Source organism: Typopeltis vanoorti, chromosome 7 (assembly GCF_054136105.1).
Source record: "Typopeltis vanoorti isolate ZY-2024b chromosome 7, IOZ_Tvanoo_1.0, whole genome shotgun sequence".
In the NCBI taxonomy this organism is placed as follows: domain Eukaryota; kingdom Metazoa; phylum Arthropoda; class Arachnida; order Uropygi; family Thelyphonidae; genus Typopeltis; species Typopeltis vanoorti.
Window position 1 is genome coordinate 24,559,838 of NC_143555.1, and position 19,974 is coordinate 24,579,811.

At 34.2% G+C, this 19,974-nt stretch overlaps 1 protein-coding gene across 8 annotated transcripts in view; it reads left to right on the forward strand.

Moving 5' to 3' along the window:
• LOC150104529 (lachesin-like) overlaps nt 1–19,974 on the forward strand; it is a 1,086,504-nt gene that overhangs the window by 153,817 nt on the left and 912,713 nt on the right. For all 8 annotated transcript variants that reach the window (XM_090395729.1, XM_090395728.1, XM_090395732.1 and 5 more), the window contains exon 3: nt 15,204–15,267. The gene's annotated coding sequence lies outside the window, so the exon portion shown is untranslated. The remainder of the gene's footprint in view (nt 1–15,203; nt 15,268–19,974) is intronic.

Below are 19,974 nucleotides of genomic sequence, written 5' to 3' on the forward strand. Positions count from 1 at the left end.
ATTAATTAATGACGGAACTAGTGTTTAGAATTGAGAGATTCATACAATTTTATTTATATTTTTATATTTTTATTTATAATTATCACTTTGCACATATAAATATTTGGCATGTGTATGTGATAATAAATGTTTCGCCGACAAGTTGACATCCTTCTGCTGTTTCCCTTGCTCAGCTGACTTCTATGGTGAGTTACAATGCATAAATATTTTTCTCACTACCTTTTTTTTTTTTTCAAACCAACATCATCAAACTCAATTTAGTAATAATCATTAATCAATTTTACGCTGAATAAGTGATGAGAATGGGATATGTCAATGAAAATCAGCACATATTAATTTAATGATGTTGGCCTGAGGAAACTACAATATGCTACAAGATTTTATTAGTCTAGTGATTGATAACTAATTTAAATGTAATTCTATATTTGTCAACATGCTACACCATATACGTAAGTGTGCTAATACCCTTTATGATTTTTCCATAATTAATTATTAATACTTATGTCAGTTTAATATATGAACTTTAAAAAAATCGGAAAGGTATTTACAAGTAAATTTGCGGTGACCGGAATCTCGTCCTATGAAATAAGAATTTACTGGACCGGGGTCTCACGAAGGTTGAGAAACACTGGTCTAGAAGACCGTGTGTTTCTTACTGTATGTACAAGCCTTATATCTCGGTTTGACAGTTTTGTGATTGGAAAACGCTCCCACTATATAAAATAATAAAAATAATAAGCATGGATACACCATAGTGTGTCTGTCCTTATGGTGCTAATTCCTGGCAACTAATGGTGCAAGAAGCATGGATACAGAGGTGGTAAAAAGGAACGGTCGGCATAACATAGATCAACGCTGTAAATCTTGTTTAAAAAGAGAACAGTATTCATGGAAAGAGATCAAAGTTGCAATAGAAAACAATCCAAGTTCTAATAGTCGAGGTATTAGAACTGGCCAGCGTCGGAATGATATATCCAATGACGCCCATGATGGACACTATAATTTCCGGCAACTAAGTGTGAAGCTTCTGTGGTCACTGTTGCTTGTAGTAGTAGAATTTTTGCACACTTAATTAGAAGTCATCTCCTAACTATGGTGTGGCAAGGCGTGCTTATTGCACAACGAACCCAGACCAGTATTCACTTCACTGTTAATCTCCAGTGACAGTGAAGTCAATCTCTTTCGAGAAAAACACAAAATTGTAAATTTTTTTACAATAATGTAACCAATGCATGAAGAAGACCCGTCTCTCTCTCTCTCTCTCTCTCTCTCTCTCTCTCTCTCTCTCTCTCTCTCTCTCTCTCTCTCTCTCTCTCTCTCTCTATTGGACAAGCCTTTATCATATTTAAAATGTATGATTTTGTGTAGGATTTCATTTTTTTGAAATAAGAATCATCGGAACTTTGAAATACTTAAAATTTCTTCTGAAATCTGAGCGTTATCATAGCAACACCAGCAACAATCCACTGTTACCATATTAGTAAAATTGATTGCAGATTAAAATAGTAACCTATTTTAATATGCAACCAACTTCCTGGTTAATTCTCCAAATATTCGATTTTATTATGCATGCTTTACAATTATCTAATTGTTTTCATTACGGACAGATGGCTGATCATTAACACAATATTTTCTAATTTCACTATTAAGGCACAAACCTTCATTTAACGGTGAATAGAAATCGGGCGATCACACAAATATTAACGATGCATAGATTGTTACCTCAGCAATTGTTATGAATGTTAAACATATCTTTTCCCACTCAGAATTATAGATAAGGGTTACACAGCGCAAACAAGTGCTGCTCCTAGCATTCTTCAGCATATTGCTGTGAATGCAATATTACAAAGAAGAAAATCATGCAAAGATTTGCTTGGAACTTTCCGTTTGAAAATTAGATAATTTGCTTAATGGCCAATTTGAATGCATTATTACCTTAGAAAACAATTCATCCAACCATTAGGGAATAATGAACGTATGATGGCTGGTCTAGCATTAGATTTCATTCGTTCGTACAGTGTAGCAGCTGCACAAACACTTTGATCAATCTCATGAGTGCAGGCGATACTGCCTTTCTTCGTGTCATTGAAATTCTGCCTTTTTCTTAAATTAAATATGCAAACTGCAGAAAGATATTATTATTAGTGAAGAATATCGCTGTTGACGTCATCGAGAGCTAAAAGAGAAAGAAAGTTCCCCACAACATTAACTGCTTAATGAATTTCCAAGGATTACGAAGAGAATGCCGTAAAAGATCTGAAATTATCGGCTTTCTGGTGGGAATGTAATGCGTAGTGGTGTAACCTAGACCAGCAATCTGCAATTGTTTTTGATGTTTAAATACCAATTTGGTTAGAATATTTTTTGTGAGTGGGTCTTATAGAATAGGTTACAGAATGACATTTAATTACCACTCTCAACGACTTTAATTATATAAATGAACAAGCATCTGATTCTTTTCTGTTTTATTTTCTTTTGCAATTTAACGCAGTTATATTATTTATTAATATTTAAGCAGTGTGAATAAATTTATGATGACTTGATTTAAATTGAATCGTACTTAAGATTTTATTTTTAACCGCAAAAGTTGTTCTCTGAAAAGGTAACTCGGTCATAATAGTGCAGTGACATAAATTCTGAGTAAGCCATGTAATGTTGTTTGTCATGGACTAATGATCGTTTGCTGTGTGGTCTACCAGAGATTTCAGCTTTACTTTTAAGTCAGATACAAATCTTATATAAGTACTTTGTACTTATATTTGCAATAGGATTCCAGGTACCAACGGAATTGTTTTAAAACTTCAATTTTTATGTTGCTCCCACACACGAAAGGTTACTTGCGAACTTATAGTACACGTTGTACCTTGGTTAGGCTGAGGATTTTGTTTTCTCTTTGTATCAATTTTATATATTTTTGTATTTATTTTATCTAGTCCGGAAACTCTGCCCTACAGACTAAACGTTTTCAAGTTACTTCAGTCCTTAAATAAGCGAGAAGGTGGTCTCACACTGGGCGGTGAAATTCATGTACTACCTAAATGCAATCACAGACATCCATGCCTACGGTGGGATTCGAACCCGCAGCCTGATTTTCTTCTATTACACATGTTTAGATGAGAAATCAGCGACGTCTATAAAAACCGTTCTCGTGATCGCATTAAAAGGAAAAAAAAAACAACAGATGGCTTAAATAAGAATTAAATGCTTTTTTTTAAAGATTTCCCGTGCAGATGAAACATAGAATCAGTAGCCAGTAAAGCAGTTGAAGCGGTGAGATAAACTATATATTCTGTTGCTTAGTTTATCGGTTTATCTTGCAAGGAAGTGTGTGTGTGTGTGAGGTGATAACTGACCCACAACATTTCCCATGCATCCTAGATGAAGTTTCGAACTATGGCGTTTTCAATCGCTGAGTAGATGTGATTCTTCTAATTGGTTAAAAAAAATATCCGTAGAATGTGAATGTGAAATCTGATATTGTGCATCAAGTTAGAATTTTCCGGGAGAAGCTATGGCATTCTTAAAGTGAATGAATATGTCCAGCCGTCAGTGTATTCTACATTCAGTTAAGTTTCTTTTACAAAAAAAACATCTTCCAGTCTCTGCGGGGATAAAGGTTTAGAAGAGGGAAAAAACTATATTAATAAGTGTTTCCAAAGTATGTTATTCAGAGAAATTTCTTCTTTCTCTACTTTGAGAAACTATTTCCAGAGAATCTCGAATAAAAATAAAAATAAAAATCTGTTACCAAAAAGTGGGGCAATTTTTATTCCGGCTGTTGTGTGAGAGAGAAAGAGAGAGAGTACTTAAGATATTGATTTTTCAAGAATTCAAGGAATTCTTGTTACGATAATCTTAAAAATTCGGAAAGTTCAATAACAGAAGATTTTGTCAGTCTCCTTTCACTTCGCTTAACGTAGTCTGGTTACCTAACTTAGGAATGCAATTAAAAAAAAAAAAACTTGTACTCAGCATCTAAAGGCATTTATTTGAGAAATTTTCGTCCGCTCTACTTGGGTAACTGTAAGATTGCACAGAATGATGATTTCGCAACAGAATCCATTGTGTCAATGACGAACGCATTCAGGGATTCGTTAAAAGATTTTTCTCGGACATCGTAAGCCATGCACTAGAATTAACATCCGAAACTGGTCACGGTTATCACCAATGAAAGAGTTTGTAACCAAACTGATATCATGGTGAACTGCATAGTAATATTAGAAGATGCATTAGAGATGTTATAGTATTTATAGGTCAGAGAGAGAGAGAGAGACTAAAAAACAAGACAAATTTCATTAAAAGACGTATGGTGCAGAGAGATTCTTGGAGAGAACGGTCCACTTAACAATTCTAAATTTGAGATGGGCGTGCCATATTAGTAGATTAACAGATGAAAGGTGGACAAATTTGAACTGGCAGTGGATAACAAGATGGAGGGATGATCAACAAATGGTTGACATGAGATAGTGGATATTGCCTAATAACAGAACTTGAAAGTTAAGCGGGGGGGGGGGGTTATCCAGCAATCGTTGGAAATAGGCTAAATACGTAGTCTGCCCTTATCCGCGGTTTCAGTTATATGCAGTCAACCCAGGTCCGAAAATATTAAATGAAAAATTCCAGAAATAAACAATTTATAATTACATCGGCAAAGTGGATATTAGATCCAACATTATTTCAAAGCCGAATGTTTGTAGAAACCATGAAAGTTTCGTAAGTTGACCTGAGAGCATACGAGAATACAATCATCGGGATCCCTGAGTTGCCTTAGCTGCTTCAGTCAAGTAGGTAGCGCAAGCTAAAGCAACTCGGGGATGCCGAGGATTGTATTCTCGTAAACACTCAGGTCAATTTACGAAACTTTCATAGTTTCTACAAACACTGGGCTTTGAAATAATGTTGGATCTAATATCCACTTTGCCAATGTAATTTCACATCGCCTACATGAAGGCATATGGCTCTTTCTTTTAGTAATAGACAGTTCGGTGATCCCAGGTATTCCAACACTAGGCTCGTTGCAAAAGTAGAGAATGCTACACCACCTTGCAGCCTTTCGGAAATCAGGATTTGCCCGTTCTGAGTAGTTCTCAGTTATCAGATCGATGTCGCGGTATTGCAGTGCTTGTGTTCAAGTAACCCTTTTTTTACTTAAAAAAGGCTCCAAAACGCTCCTTTTAACTGAAAAAGGTAAAAGTTCTCGACTTCATAAAATAAATATAATAATAATACTTTTTTTAATAGTAATAGAAATTTATTGATTGCTAAAATATTTACACATACAATAGACATCTTGAGTGACATTGGAACTTATAATTTTACAGAATTCAGCTCTAAGTGCTGCATTTTCTACATTAATTTTAGCTAAAATTTTTAATAGTATTTTTTGCCTCTATATCATGTATTTACAACAAATGTTCTTCTAATGTTAACAATGAAGATTATTCAGAAATTTTCTGTATAATATTTTTTTTAATTTATATAATTTTTTGATTATAAGAATAATTTATTACATTATTTTTTCATGTTACATAAGAGTATTATATTAATGATATTATCAATAATAATCAGTATCTTCTTTATTGTTGTATACTTTACTAACTGTTTTATTACATAATCTGCTTCTTTGGTTATAAGGATTAAGTATGGTTGAGTGAGGAAAGTTAATCCCATCTACTTCGAAGCTTGGGTTAGCTTTTGTGAAGATAGTGGGATTTAGGCTTCACTATTTATGCTGTTGCTACTGTTTATGTATGGGCATTGGATGCTGGTGATTTGTGATGTGTATATTAGTGTTAATGGTATGTTAACTTTGTTGTTATATTTTCCAGAGTTCGTGTTTTAATGTTCTGTAGTTATCTATGTGTTTTAAATTTCTGGATAGGTATTTGAGTTGCGTGCGTATATGATGTGATCTCACAAAAGAACCATATGAATTTTGTTGAAGGGTGCAGGGATGTAGATAGTTGTTGTGGGTCGTGTTATACGATATGTGTCTCTGTTGTTTCGATAGGTGATGTTGAAGTAATTCCTTGTTAATGTCATGTTGTTCAGGTTTTTAATGCTCAGAATTCTGTGTATCTCCATGTGCTTGTCGGATATTGGTTGTTGCGTGTCAGGTGTCCAGATCACTGTTGACACGATTTTCCTGTGTAATGTTCCTAATTTTGTTAGGTAGCTGTTTGATGAGTTTACATAGACTGTTATTCCGTATCTGAGTAGAGATTCGCAGATACCGTGATATAGGAGTTTTTTATGTTGGATGGAATAATGTCTTTAACTTGGAAGAGTTTTGCTACGATGATCCGGAGTTTAGTGTGTAGGTATTCTATATGTTTTGTCCATTTAAGGTGGGAATCAATAGAGACCGAGGTATTTTGCATGTGTTACAGGTTTGATTTCGGAAAATTGGCAGGTATTTTTGTTGTTAATGTATGTGTGACAGTGTATCGATAGTGATGCGGGGCGTATGATTCTTGGGTTGTGTATTATCAACATCTGTGTTTTGGTTCCGTTGATTAGAATTTCGTTTTGGTGGAAGTATGTTGTGATTTCATTTAGGTCTTGTTGTGCTTTGCAGAGAGCCGTGTTGAGGGCTGTGGATTGTTAGTAGTGCAGTGCCATCTGCGTACTGAAATATTTGACTTCTTATGGATATGTTATGAACATCGTTAAGGTATATGTTGAATAGAGTGGGTGATAATATGGCATCTTGAGGTACACCGCGTTTTATTTGTATACCCGGACTGTGACATGTACCTATTTTTGTTACTTTTGTTCAGTTTGAGAGGTAGTTCTTAAGCCATGTATGCAGTGTTCCTCTTATACCTATTAACACGTTCATTGCCAATCACGCGATATCGCGCGATGCGAGTTCTCACCAAACGGCCGATCACGCGTTATCGCGTATTGGAATTTCGTATGCTTGGCCACCACACGAAATTCCAATTTTCAGCTTGGCAATGAACGATATCGCGCGATCACGCGATGCGAGTTCTCACCAAATGGCCGATCATGCGTTATCGCGTGGACGTCGCTAACTAAATAAAAAAATAAAAAATAATAAAAATTTGGCCACCACACAAAATTCCAATTTTCAGCTTGGCAATGAAAGTGTTAAGTATAGTTTGGTGAGTAGTATGTCATGTTCAAGTCTATCAAATGCTTTGGTTAGGTCCAGCAGTATAAGGACGGCGTACTTGTTTTTGTTGAGAGCTTTGTTTATTGTGTCTGCGATGTCTTCTAATAAAGTGATAGTGCTTTTTGTTTCCTGAAAGCCGTATTGATTTGGTGAGATGATATTGTTTCTAGATAGTTCTGTAGTCTGGTGTGTGTTATTTTTTCTAGAATTTTTGAAATGACTGGTAGGATAGCTATTGGTCTGTAGTTCTGAGTATCGTTTCTTTTGCCGTGTTTGTATATTGGCGTAATTACTGCAGTTTATAGTTGTTGTGGAATAATGCCTGTGTCGAATATTATGTTCACGAGTTTCAAAAGTATTGGATTTATTTCTTCAAAAGTGTGTTATAAGGTTCTGTGATTCTTATATTGTCTATTCCTGAAGCTGTCTTTGGTTTTAGTTGTAGGAGTGCTTCTTTCAGTTCTTGTTTTGTTAGGGGTAGAAAATACATCGTTTGTTGTTGACTTTGTGCCGGTAGTTTTTTGTTGATCGTTGGAAGTTTGTCTTTTGGAGTTGTGTGATATTGTTTGTGAAAGCATAGTTGAATGAGTCTGCTAGTTCCTCTTGGTTTGTGTCCTGACTGAAGCTTTTTGCAATAAAATCTTGTGCTGAAGTTTTCTTTTTTCATAAAAAAAAATATCAGCTAACGCCTATTTGTTCCTGTATAGGGAGTAGGCGTTTGGAGACAGAGTGGGCAGTTCAATCTCCACTGGTAGCCAATCAGAGAGCTAGCTGGCCCAAGATTATCACTGATTCATCGGTACGCAGTGAAGAAGGCGGCAAGCTAGTGCCGCCATCTCGTAGTCCCTAATCCTAACACAATATTTTTAATGTCTCAAAATAGTGTGGGTTCAACGGTCGATTTTCTTGAGTTTACGGGACGAAAAACCCGAGTTTCCGGGAGAAAAAACCCTCCAGCCCATGCCAGAGATCTACTAACTCGGGAACCGTTCGAAAAAAGGCTTAGAAAAATTTCCTCTAGTTCGGAGACTAGATTTGAATCACCAAATCCTTTCTTCGTGCGGTCAAGCACCGCAGAGTGCAAACGCCACTTCTATTGAGCTACACAGGCTCTTTTTTCGAGTTACTAATTCGTTGAGTGTAGCCCATGTTTGTTTAATGTTGTCGTTATTTTCCATGAATTTTTGGAAGTAGTAGCGTCTTTTTGCCCTACGAATTTTTGTTGCTAGTTGATTTCTTGAATTTTTGTATAAGTTTGTAAATGTGTGTTACTGGGTGACTTTTTAAGTTTTTTCCATAGATTTTCTTTTACAGTAATACTATTTATCCATGGATTGTTGTCATTTATCCATGGATTGTTGTCTGTTTGTCACCTCGTTTGGGTAGGCTTTGTTGCTTTTTTGTATATTTCTGTGAACTTTAGTTTAAAATTCTCGTATAATGTTACAGGATCATTTGTATTTTAAGTAGGGAATTCCGGTTGTATTGTTTACATGTTTATCCATGTAAACAATATTTACATGTTTATCCATGTAAACAATATTTACATGGAAATTACGAGTTTTGTCGACTTTTGTGGTGGTGGGAGGGGGGGGGAGGTGACGTAATAAAACGAAGTTGAGACAAAGTAGTGATCGACAATTTTTACGTTAATTACTGATGATGTATGTGTATCGATGGGAGCCCATATTTTGATATGATCGATGCATGATTGTGTTAGTGATTTATTGAGTTTTCTTCTCTTGTTGGGGAGTTAATGGTAGGGTTTATGTTGTACTGGCTTAGTATATCAAGATATGTGTTAGTGGTTGAAGAAGCGTGGTCAAGAGTATTTATGTTAATATCTACTATTAGGATGAGCCTGTGTGTTGTACGGGGTTCGATGCCGCTTAGCCATGCTTCTAACTCATGAAGAAAGCTGAGTGGATTGTATCTGGGGATCTGTATATTGTGTCTATTGTGTATTTGATACTGTTGTGGATATTTGTGATTTCCAAAATTAGTGTTTCCTCATGTTCTAAATGAGTTTTTTTTTCAGTTACATTGTATTTTCTTTGATAAATGCCACGATGCCACCTCCTCTTTTGTTTGGTCTACATAAGTTATGGGTTTGGTAATTATTTATGTTGTATGCGTAAATTTCTGTGTCGTTTATTGCAACTTCGGTCAGTATTAGCCCATCTATGTTTATCATGGTATAATTAAGCTCTGTTATCAATTTAAGCCAGTGTTTTTTTTTTATACATCTTATGTTTCTGTGTACGACAGTAAAGTTAGTATTGGTGGAAATGTTGTCTGACCATTTATTCAAAGAGTCAAAGCCCTTGAAGTTTATGTTATCTGACTGGATATGTTCGCTTATGTTTGAGAACTCCATTTGAGAATTCTTTGTCCACAGGAACTTGTAGTTTTCTCTCTTTTTGTCTTCCTTGCTTGTTTGATATAAAAGATTTTTGAAGTATGGAGTCCAGTGTTCCGTTATATGGATTGGTGTTCGGAGTTTCTTATCAGTTAGGATCGTTGTTGTCGGCCTTGTTTTCTTGCTTGCTGCAAGAAGGGAGTCTCTCAGACTTCTGTTGGTAAAACGAGCGATGATTGGTGGCGGTCTCTCTTTGTTTTTTGTGGGCCTCGGTAATAGAGGTGATATCTGTGGTTGCGATTTAAATTCCAGTTTTGCTGCCAATCAGTTGCATTATGTTGCTTAAGTCTTCTGCATTTTCTTTTGTTATTCCCTCGATTTGAAGTTCTTTTTTTTCTTTCTTTCTTTTTGTAGCATGTGCTCCATTTGACACTTGAGCGTGTTTACTTCATTTCGCAATTCTTGATTTTCGCGCTGGAGTGTTTCTATCGCTACCGCTAATTTTGTCTTTATTTCTCTCACGGTTCCTGACATTTCTTCAGAGGTCTCATTATTGAACTGTATGTAACGTTCATACTCCTCAATTTTTTTGTTGATTTGTGCCATGTGTAATTAGCAAGTCTTTCACCATGAGTTTAAATGAATCAAAGTTATCTGTAATTTTAGGATCAGGAAACGGCTTACATTGATGTGCGTCGTTACTTTTCTTTCGTGTCTGGTCTTTGTTCTTTATTTTCTCACGGCACTGTTGACATCACCATTCAGTTCGTTTCGCAGTTCCTTTTGCTTTCCAGATGCTTTCTGAGATCCCTGAACGGTGGAAGTGTTTTTTGTTACATCCGGAACAATGTGGCCCGTCCCCTTCATTGCTTAATGGCTTATTGCACTTGTTACAGCTCATTGTGCTTGACCTTAGCTGTCTTGGTGACCTTTAGCTTTCTTCCCGTTATCGACTATATAGTGCGACTTTTAAAATGGCGACGTCCTTTGTTCTTCATTGGCTGGTGACTGCAGTACACTCTATGAACTTCCAACACTGAAAATTTGAATATCACTTATCCGATTTTGGTGATTTGAACGTCCCTGTCTTCAGCGTGACTAGTAGAATTAAATAGCAGCACTTTCAAATTAAAGACATGAGTTAAATAACACTTTAAATCAGTGGAGGCCGGTGAAATTTTTAAGTGGGGGTGCTGCAAATACAAAATAAATAAATAAAAAAAAAATTATCTTTTTCGTAATCAGTAACCAATTTATTAATATATAAATTTACATATTAAAAAATTGCTTTATTAAAAATATTTCACCCTCACCACGAACAAACACCAATAATAAAAGTTTCGTATCTCACAGAAATAACGAGCAAGCATACGATACACTGCCCAAACGAGCAGTGTCGGAATGACTTGTAACGTGCAATCACAAGTGCAAACGAATATTGGCGAGTCTGGGTGCAATTGGTCGAACGTGATAATTCCGAACACTGCATTAGATCGCAGTGTATTTGTGTCGTAATCTAAAGTGCTAATCGAACAATTCCAATTATTAACTATTCAATCACCAGCGAAACATAAGCTGTAACATTTAACATGTTGTATTGCATTTATATAATGTTGTAAGCATTGTTATTATTTATAAACACAAACAAAATTTAAATTTTTCATTTTTTCCTTGGGAGTGTCGCAGTGCTTATGTACGGGCCGACACTGATTTAAACCTATAAAACCAGGAGCAGCGGTACAGCGTACGTACATCCGTCTGCCTACACAGCGCCCCCTCTGTAATAATAATAATAATAATAATAATGATAAAACTTATGCTGATGTTCCTAAGAATCCATGCACATAACGTTTATTACAGTATGTTGTTATAATTGTTATATTTATATATTAGTTATTGTTGTTGTTAATCTTTTACTGTGCCCAGTTTAGTATAGGAAAAACATAGTATATATATATATATATATATATATATATATATATATATATATATATATATATATATATATATATATATATATATATATATATATATAGGGTGTTCGGGATAAATTTGACATATTTATAATTAATTATATTTTTCCGTAAGTTACATGTATTAACACACACTTCTCTTCATTTAAAAGGTTGGACCCTTCTTCATTCATATACAAGATGTCAGAAAGGATGGATAGCTGGAACCCACCTGAATCATGGAAGAGAATAACTTGTATCATGATGATTCGTGCCGGCCATCAAAATAAGGATATTTCGACTGCTGCCCAATGCTCCCTGAATACAGTAAAAACAATCAGGCATGAACTAGAGGCTTGCATACAGTACAAAGGACATTCCTCGTGTAATGCAGACTAAATTTCCCCAAACTGTGATGGTTTTCGGATGTGTATCCTCTGAAGGCAATGTGATGCCTCCGCATTTTTTCCAAGAGGGCCTCAGGTTGACTTCAGATGGCTACGTGGAGTTGCTAAACACTGTAGTCAAGCCCTGGATAACAAGGGTAGCCAATGGTAGGCCGTATGTATGGCAGCAGGATTCGGCCCCTTGCCACACCTCTGGGAAAAGTCAAAAATGGTTGTCTGAAAATTTCTACGACTTCACCAGTCCAAATGTTTGGCCTCCAAACTCCCCAGACCTTAACCCCATGGATTATTTTGTATGGGGCACAGTTGAAAAAAGACACCAATCGCACTTCCAGTAATACAAAAGCCCAGTTAATGGATAAAATTAAAACAGTTTTTGCGGCCCTTCCCAGGGAGACTGTAGCATCAGCTTGTTCGAGGTTCCGAAGCAGAATTGAAGCTGTGATCGATGCTAATGGTGGTTATTTTGAGTAAATCTTGTTGATAGCATTGTAATTAACTCTGCCTGTAATGTTTTTTGTAAATTCATTAAATTTAATAGATACAAAGAAGATTTTCTTTTTCCTTACGAAACTGTCAAATTTATTCCGAACACCCTGTATATATATATATATATATATATAGGGTTCGGTACTATCCGCGAGGTGTCTCTGAATCCGTGGATAAGGAGGGGGGGAACTATTTTCACTATTAAAATATTAGTCATGGATAGCAGGAGAGATTTATTTAAACCATGTTAGCCATTTACTGCAACTTACTGACCTGTTAACCTCTTATTTGCACACAATACGGAATTTTTAAATCTCAAATACTAACATGATGTTTTGTAAACCTCTTGTGTGCTCAGCCTGTAGAGGGTAAAATTCAACAAAGTATGAGCTCCGTTTGCAAACTATCCTTATTTGGTATGTTATGATTCCCCCTTCCCCTAAAAAAGCGTGGTCATACAGCGTAGAGAAATGGCAGTCATCCGCGTAAGCAGCACTTCGTATTACGACTAAGAAGATGGTTTCATTTGCAGCCATTGTTAAATTGTAAAAAAGTACTCCACAATCAAAGATCAGTGGATTTTAAATATAGAATAATCACTTAATTAAATGGTAGGCATTCGCAGCAGTGAGCAGGGAGTTATGAGACATTAGCAGAAGTTTGACTATAGACCGGAGGATTAACTGTGTTATTTCTAGAGCTGCACTTGTGATTCTAGCATATTTTGAACAAATAATCAAGAGAAGCCTGCATGCACCGAAAATATAGCAAATCACCTGGCACTTTTGAACCCCTATAATAAAAGCATGGTACTGTACTTCGTTCGGTATGGCGTTGTCAATTCCTATACCCTCACTCATTGAATAGTTCTGAATATATCATACTTCTATCTTTAATTGCTAAAACAGCTTAGTTGCATTCATTACCGTCACCGTTGCTTCTCTTCCCCTTTGGTATGGAGTTGTTTACTTTCTTAGCCTATATGTTATCCCGCATTCTTTCTGTATGACTGTTCGATTAACCTTTTCTTTCTTTCTTTTTTTTTTTTTTTGGGAATCATTTATTAGCTGTATTTTAGTCTTAGCCGATCTGTGAGTTTCTAATTTTAACACTTTTAAGTATTCAGTTTTTTGTAGTCTGAGTCTCAGCTCAGATAGAGCTCGAGGGAATGGAAGAAGGTTAAAATAGTTTCATTGTTTTCGAAGGTGGTTCCAAGATCAAAGAAGCTAATTATAAACAATTTAGCATTTCAGGTGTGGTGGTCAAATTATTTGAAATGTTGGTTAAAGACAAAAGTCAGAATCGGTGGATAGGAATGGGATATTGTATGTAGGGCAGAATGGGTTTGTGAAGGGTAGGTCATGCTTCAGTAACTTAATTTCTATAATAAGGCGACAGCTGGGTTGAATGAATGCTGTACAGTCATTTGTTGGACATCGTAAAGACGTTTGATAGGATATCACATGAAATCCTTATACAAAATACAGAAGTTATATCAAGTATGATATAAATTACATCAAATGGGCATGAACACGACGCTAGGAGACTGGTTGACGGAGAGATAGCAGACAGTAGTTTATGCAAGTACAGAGTACTGTAGAGGGTCTGTGACTGGTTGCCTGCCACCAGTTTTGAAATATTTGTTTGATGTGGTTATTATATCTTAACTGTTTCCTGTCAAATATTGAATTCTAATGATTTCTTTGTTTGCTTTAATTTAAATATTGCATCTATTGTTCATCAGTTTTTTTTTGTTGTTGTTGCTCTCATATAATTCAATTTTATAATATATTTTCAATCATTTTGTGCATAATTTTAATGTTTACCACAGCAGACTTACTCCGTTTGTAATTCTTCGGATTTGTTCTGCCTGTTTTTGTAAATAAGTGTTCTTAGTCCCTTCTACAGGTCATACATTATTTGATTGTTTCTTCAAAACACTGCATTTAGGACATATAGATTTATTTTTCTGAATGTTTCTTTGCACATTTTAATTCATTCTATTATGAAATAGAAAATTAAAGCTAATTTTCTCTTTTTCATTTCTTTTAAAGCATTTTCTATATATTTTTCTTTTATTTCAAAACTTATGTAGTTATCTTCATAAACATTATTTTTGGTTATATATTTACACTTTTCTCTGTATAAATTATGAAAATAAATCTTTGCGTTTATCACATTCAATACTGTCTTATACTTGTATCTAGTTATCCATTTTGAGTTCGTCTTATTCACCAGATTCTTCATTTGAGTACAATAAATGTCGTGTTTTAATTCTTTGCACTAGTTCTAATATTCCTGTTTAATTTTTCTTATAATTATATTTACTTTATTTATTTATTATAGTTTTTTCTTCAGACACTGATCTAGTTGATATATATTGTTGAAAACCCTGGAATGCTGTTTTTGTTCCCAAAGATTTTTGCTTCTTTAAATCATGTTATCCATTTTTGATTAGATATTGTACTAATTGCCTTTTTCTCTTCTGATGCTTATTTTGCTGCTTTATGTACAATATCTTTAAAAGCAGCCTTTTCTTCTTTTCTTCTGTTGTTTGTGTTGTATTTCTTCTTTTTTTATCTAACAACCTTTTCTCGTATTGTTATCTTATTCTTATTCGTGACACCTCCAAGGAGTCCGAAGACTCATCGCAGGACGACACCTACTATACAACTGTCCATCTTCAACTCTACACCCAACCTCTACTACCAATTATCCACATTTAACGCCATCTACCGCCCACCACCATCTTATAGTTACTTCCTGGACAAATTCTGATTTATATTTTGCTCCCTTTATATATTTTACTTTATTTTTATTTTTTCGTGATGTCTTTATTTTTCCAAATATCTTTCCAGATACAACGGATGGTCACTTCCTATATCTGCTGCTATTACACTTTTAATATCAAGAAATTTTCAGGTAAGATTTCTCTATTAATTATAATGGAGCCTATTATAGATTTTACCCATTTGTAGTTTTCCAAGTCAGTATATAGTTATGATTAAGTAATGTATCATTTCATCTTAATTTATTATTTATACAAACACCTAATCAGATTTATTCCATTTTCATTACTTTTCTTTTAGTTTTCTTTTAAATCTTTAGCATGTACCTGGCATATATCTGTATTTAAAAATCTAGTTATTATTGTTACATAACTCTTTGTTTCTTTTTGTAGATTTTTAATACAATTTTTCTATTTATAGTTTACGTTTCCCTTCATCTGGGCTATATACACTGATATTTAATATCTTTCCTTACTTTTAAATGTAATATTGTCCTCGTTATATAATTATATTAGTTCGCTAATGCTAGCCGAGTGACTATGCACTTCGCAACCATATGCCTGGGAAAGGAGTGTCCGGGGTTCGATTCCCCTCGCCGACGTGAGGAGCTAAAGGATCTTTCTCAGACATAGTCAAGTTAGCCGGTCTTGGGCTGCAGGATTTTTCTCCCCAGTTTATCTGGGTTGTTTCCTCCCGCAAGCAGGCAAACCGGCCCCATGAACATATGCATCTACAGACATAGGACACACCGGGAGGCATAGGGCTTATCCACGGGACGGGTACAGCTTAGAATAGCTAAGGATAGCTCCGTAACAGGCCACTAGGCCTAATACGTGAAGGGAAGAAGAAGAAGAAGAAGTTCGCTAATTTTACTAAAAACACAAAATTAATAAAGGAAAATTATATTATTAGGTCTGTAATCTTGTGATGATGGACATTTACTATACAGATAGAATAGTCATAACATGGAACTAATAGAATATCCGAACTCCAGAGTGAATATAATCAATCATCTGTTTTGATTTTTGTTTTAGAATTAGGTGTTTCAAACTCGTTGAATCCCTTCCAATAGTAGCCAGAAATCAGTGATATTTGTTGCACTTCGTAAGGTATAACCGCAGATTAGTAAAAAGAAGTAAAAGGAAGCGAACTCAAAGTAGCAGAACTAATATTTCCTTTTTGCTTTATTCTTTTCATTTAAAATAAAAGATGGATGTAACTTTTCAAGAGAGGGGTGTATAACTGGTTTCATGTATACTGGAACTTCTGTATAACACTTTCTCGCTCGTTACTATGATAGCACGAAACACACAGGGACAAATTAAGTCATTGTCTGTTGCTCATTGCGTAATGTCATTTGCTGTGAGGTGGTCAATGAAGCTAAATCGGATTTCTTCTTCTCTTCAAGGATTAGGCATTTGCCTGTTCCGTATATATATATAGGTTTTTAATCCTATATATATATATATATATATATATATATAGAATTTTCCCAGTTGCAAAGCACATTTCTTTGCGAAGATGTATGATGCTATGCATTAAGATAATGGTCACTACCCAGACCGGTTTCGCCCTTGATTGAGGTCTCGTCAGTGGGAGCCAGACCTGAAAATTGCCAAGGATGAAGTAATACAGAGCTTATAAATATTTTACCTAAACAAGTTGCCATAAGGTGCTTTGACCTCATTAAATAAAAATCACAGGATGAGAGTAAGATGTAGAAAATTTTTTACCTTGGGTATTATTATGTTAAAAGATACCAAGCAATTTTATAAGCTAGGTTTTTAATTCTTTTTCAGAAGTAAGCAAACAGACAAGTAAGTCAAGTTTGCAGTTGCACGTAGTGCAACACTAGGCAATTATAAAATTTGCTTGGTATCTTTTAACATAATATATACCCAAGGTAAAATACTTTCTACATCTTACTCTCATCCTGAGATTTTTATTTAATGAGGTCAAAGCACCTTATGGCAACTTGTTTAGGTAAAATATTTATAACCTCTGTATTACTTCACCCTTGGTGTTTGCGAGATTGCTACTAGCACGTACTTTCCCAACAATACAACAAACGAAAGAACAGCTTTAAATACAACCACAATGATTTAATGTCAATTATGTATAGAGACTCTCTATGATGTTCATAGTATATTTAAGCTTCAGTATTTTAGTGTTTTTTCTTTTTTCTTTCTTTTATAATGTCACCTGATGAAGGCTGTTACAAGCCAAAACTGGTCGTGTTTTTATATTAAAACCTTTTTACTTAAATCCGGTTCTAGTTATTCAGTTATTTTTTAAAAAATATTTCATCTTTCATATATATATATTTGTAATATATATATATATATGTATTATATATATATATATATATATATATATATATATATATATATATATATATATATATATATATATATATACCCAAGGTTGAAGTAATGCTGAACTTATAAATTTTACCTATACAAGTTGCCACAAGGTGCCCTCAATAAAGGTCTAAACAGGTCTAGGTAGTGGCCCTTCCCTTAATGCATAGCATCATACATGTCAGCTAGGAGATGTGCTTTGCATTATGGGAGATACTAGGAAAGTGATCAGAACTTACTCCACCTTTACCACGAGTTTCCTCAGACCTGCAAATACTTCAGGCGCGAACTTGACTTACCTGCTTGTTTGCTTACTTGGGAAAAAGGATTAAAACCAAGTTTTTAAATTTGCTTGGTATTCTTAAAGTATAGTATACAGAAAGGTACAAACTTTCTACATCTTTTTCTCATCCTGAGATTTTTATTTAATAAGGTCAAATCACCTTGTGGCAACTTCTATAAGTAAAATTTATAAGTTCTGCATTACTTCAACCTTGTCAACTCAGGGTCTGGCTCTCACTGACGAGTCCTCAATGAAGGCCGAAACCGGTCTGGGTAGTGGCCCTCCCCTTAATACATAGCATCATGCATCTCCGCAAGGAGATGTGCTTTGATATATATATATATATATATATGACACCCTGATTTATTTTGATATAATTGATGAACTGAAATGTTCATGAAATTAAAGTTTTAAATTTTGTGGGTTAGAGATATTCCATGAGTTATGTAACCACATGGCATGAACTAATATATACTAAATAGAATTGCAGATAAGCTACATCTCTTTTTGACACCCTGATTTATTTCAATCTCTTCTGTTAATTTATTACCTAACTATAACTGTATTTTTGTATCTTTATATAAACTTTGTATAGATTGTACCAAATATAATGGCCAACCTTGTTTTGTTTTGTTTTTCTTTATATTCCATATTTTTTCTCTATGTATTTTATAAAGGCCATATGAGTCTCTAAATTAAATTCTCATGTTTTTTTTTTCCAATAATTTGTTTTAACACATAAATATTGTCTATACATGCTCTTACATGTCTGCAACCATTTTGTTCTTCTGAGAGTAGACTGTCTGCAACGTTTCAAAGGCTTTTTGTCAGGATTTTACTGCAAATTTTGTAACCTGTACATAATAAACTTATTCCTCTGTAATTTCCACAATAATTTCTGTCACCTTGCTTAAAGATAAAACCTCAGCTTTTAACCGATCTGATGGAACCTCGCATTTTCTTGAACAATTATTTATTAAATTTAAGGATTTGTGATGTAAGTATTCTCTGCCATATTTCCAAAGCTCTGTATTTATGCCATCTAATCCAGTTGATTTCTGTTTTAGATACATTTATTGATTCTTTTAGTTCTTCCAGTTTTATTGGTGCTATATCAGTACTGATTTCTTCATTATTATTTTCTGTTATTAAATTGAGTCAAACAATGAATTCTTATAATGTTCTATCCATTCTTTCTCTTGTATTATGTTCATTTGTGCTGTATCTCTTATTCATTAAGTTCCTTAATATTTCGCAGGCTATGTTTTGTCTTCCATGTATGTCTTCTATTTTATTAATAAATCTGTCCCAAGAATCCTGGAGAGCTTTCTGTACTATGTTTTAGCTATATTTCTTTTGTTTTTGTATATTTCTTCTGTTTCCTTTTTATGTTTATGAAGGAATGATTTGCATGCCATTTTTTTCTTTTATCGCATTTTCTATATCAGTGTTCTAAATTTTTAATGTTTTTCTTTTTAATATTTCTCTTTCCGGGTACCTCAGAGACTGCTTTATGGATTATCCTTATTAATGTTTTCCATTCTTCTTCTATATCTTCACCGATTTTGGGCCTCTTTTAGGTAATCTGTTAATCGGGATTGACAGAGAATGCTAATGCTTTCTTCTTATAATGGATATATTTTGTATACTTGTTCTATTTCTTGTTTTTTCTTAGTTACTTCCTTTCTCCATTTTTCTAGTATTTGCATTTCAGAGTCTACTAAATAATCATCTAAAAACATTTTACTTCCTCTGTAAACATGTTCATCTTTCACACGTAGAGCTAGTTTCTAATTAGTAATGATATAATCAATTATAATTATTGTTCTGTCATTCCAAGTATATTTGTTTTTATTCTTTTTTTTTTTTTGAAGAAAAGAATATGAAAACCGGATTAATAGTGTAATATAGATTTTGCATTAAATTTAAAATGCAATATTTTAGAAGTAATAAGTGAAACTTGAGATATTAAAAAGTAATGAATAAAAATCCAAAATATAGAACTAATAGATAAAATACAAGATAGAAATTAGTAATGAATAAAATCCAAGGTATAAAAAAGTAAAATAAAGACCAAAATATTAAGTATTTGCAAGAATTACAAGAAAGGTTAAAAGAACACATTGTGGGGAAAATAATAAAATAGATCAAGTGTGATTTGAACATGAAACTGGACAGCTGACATCACTACAGCAAA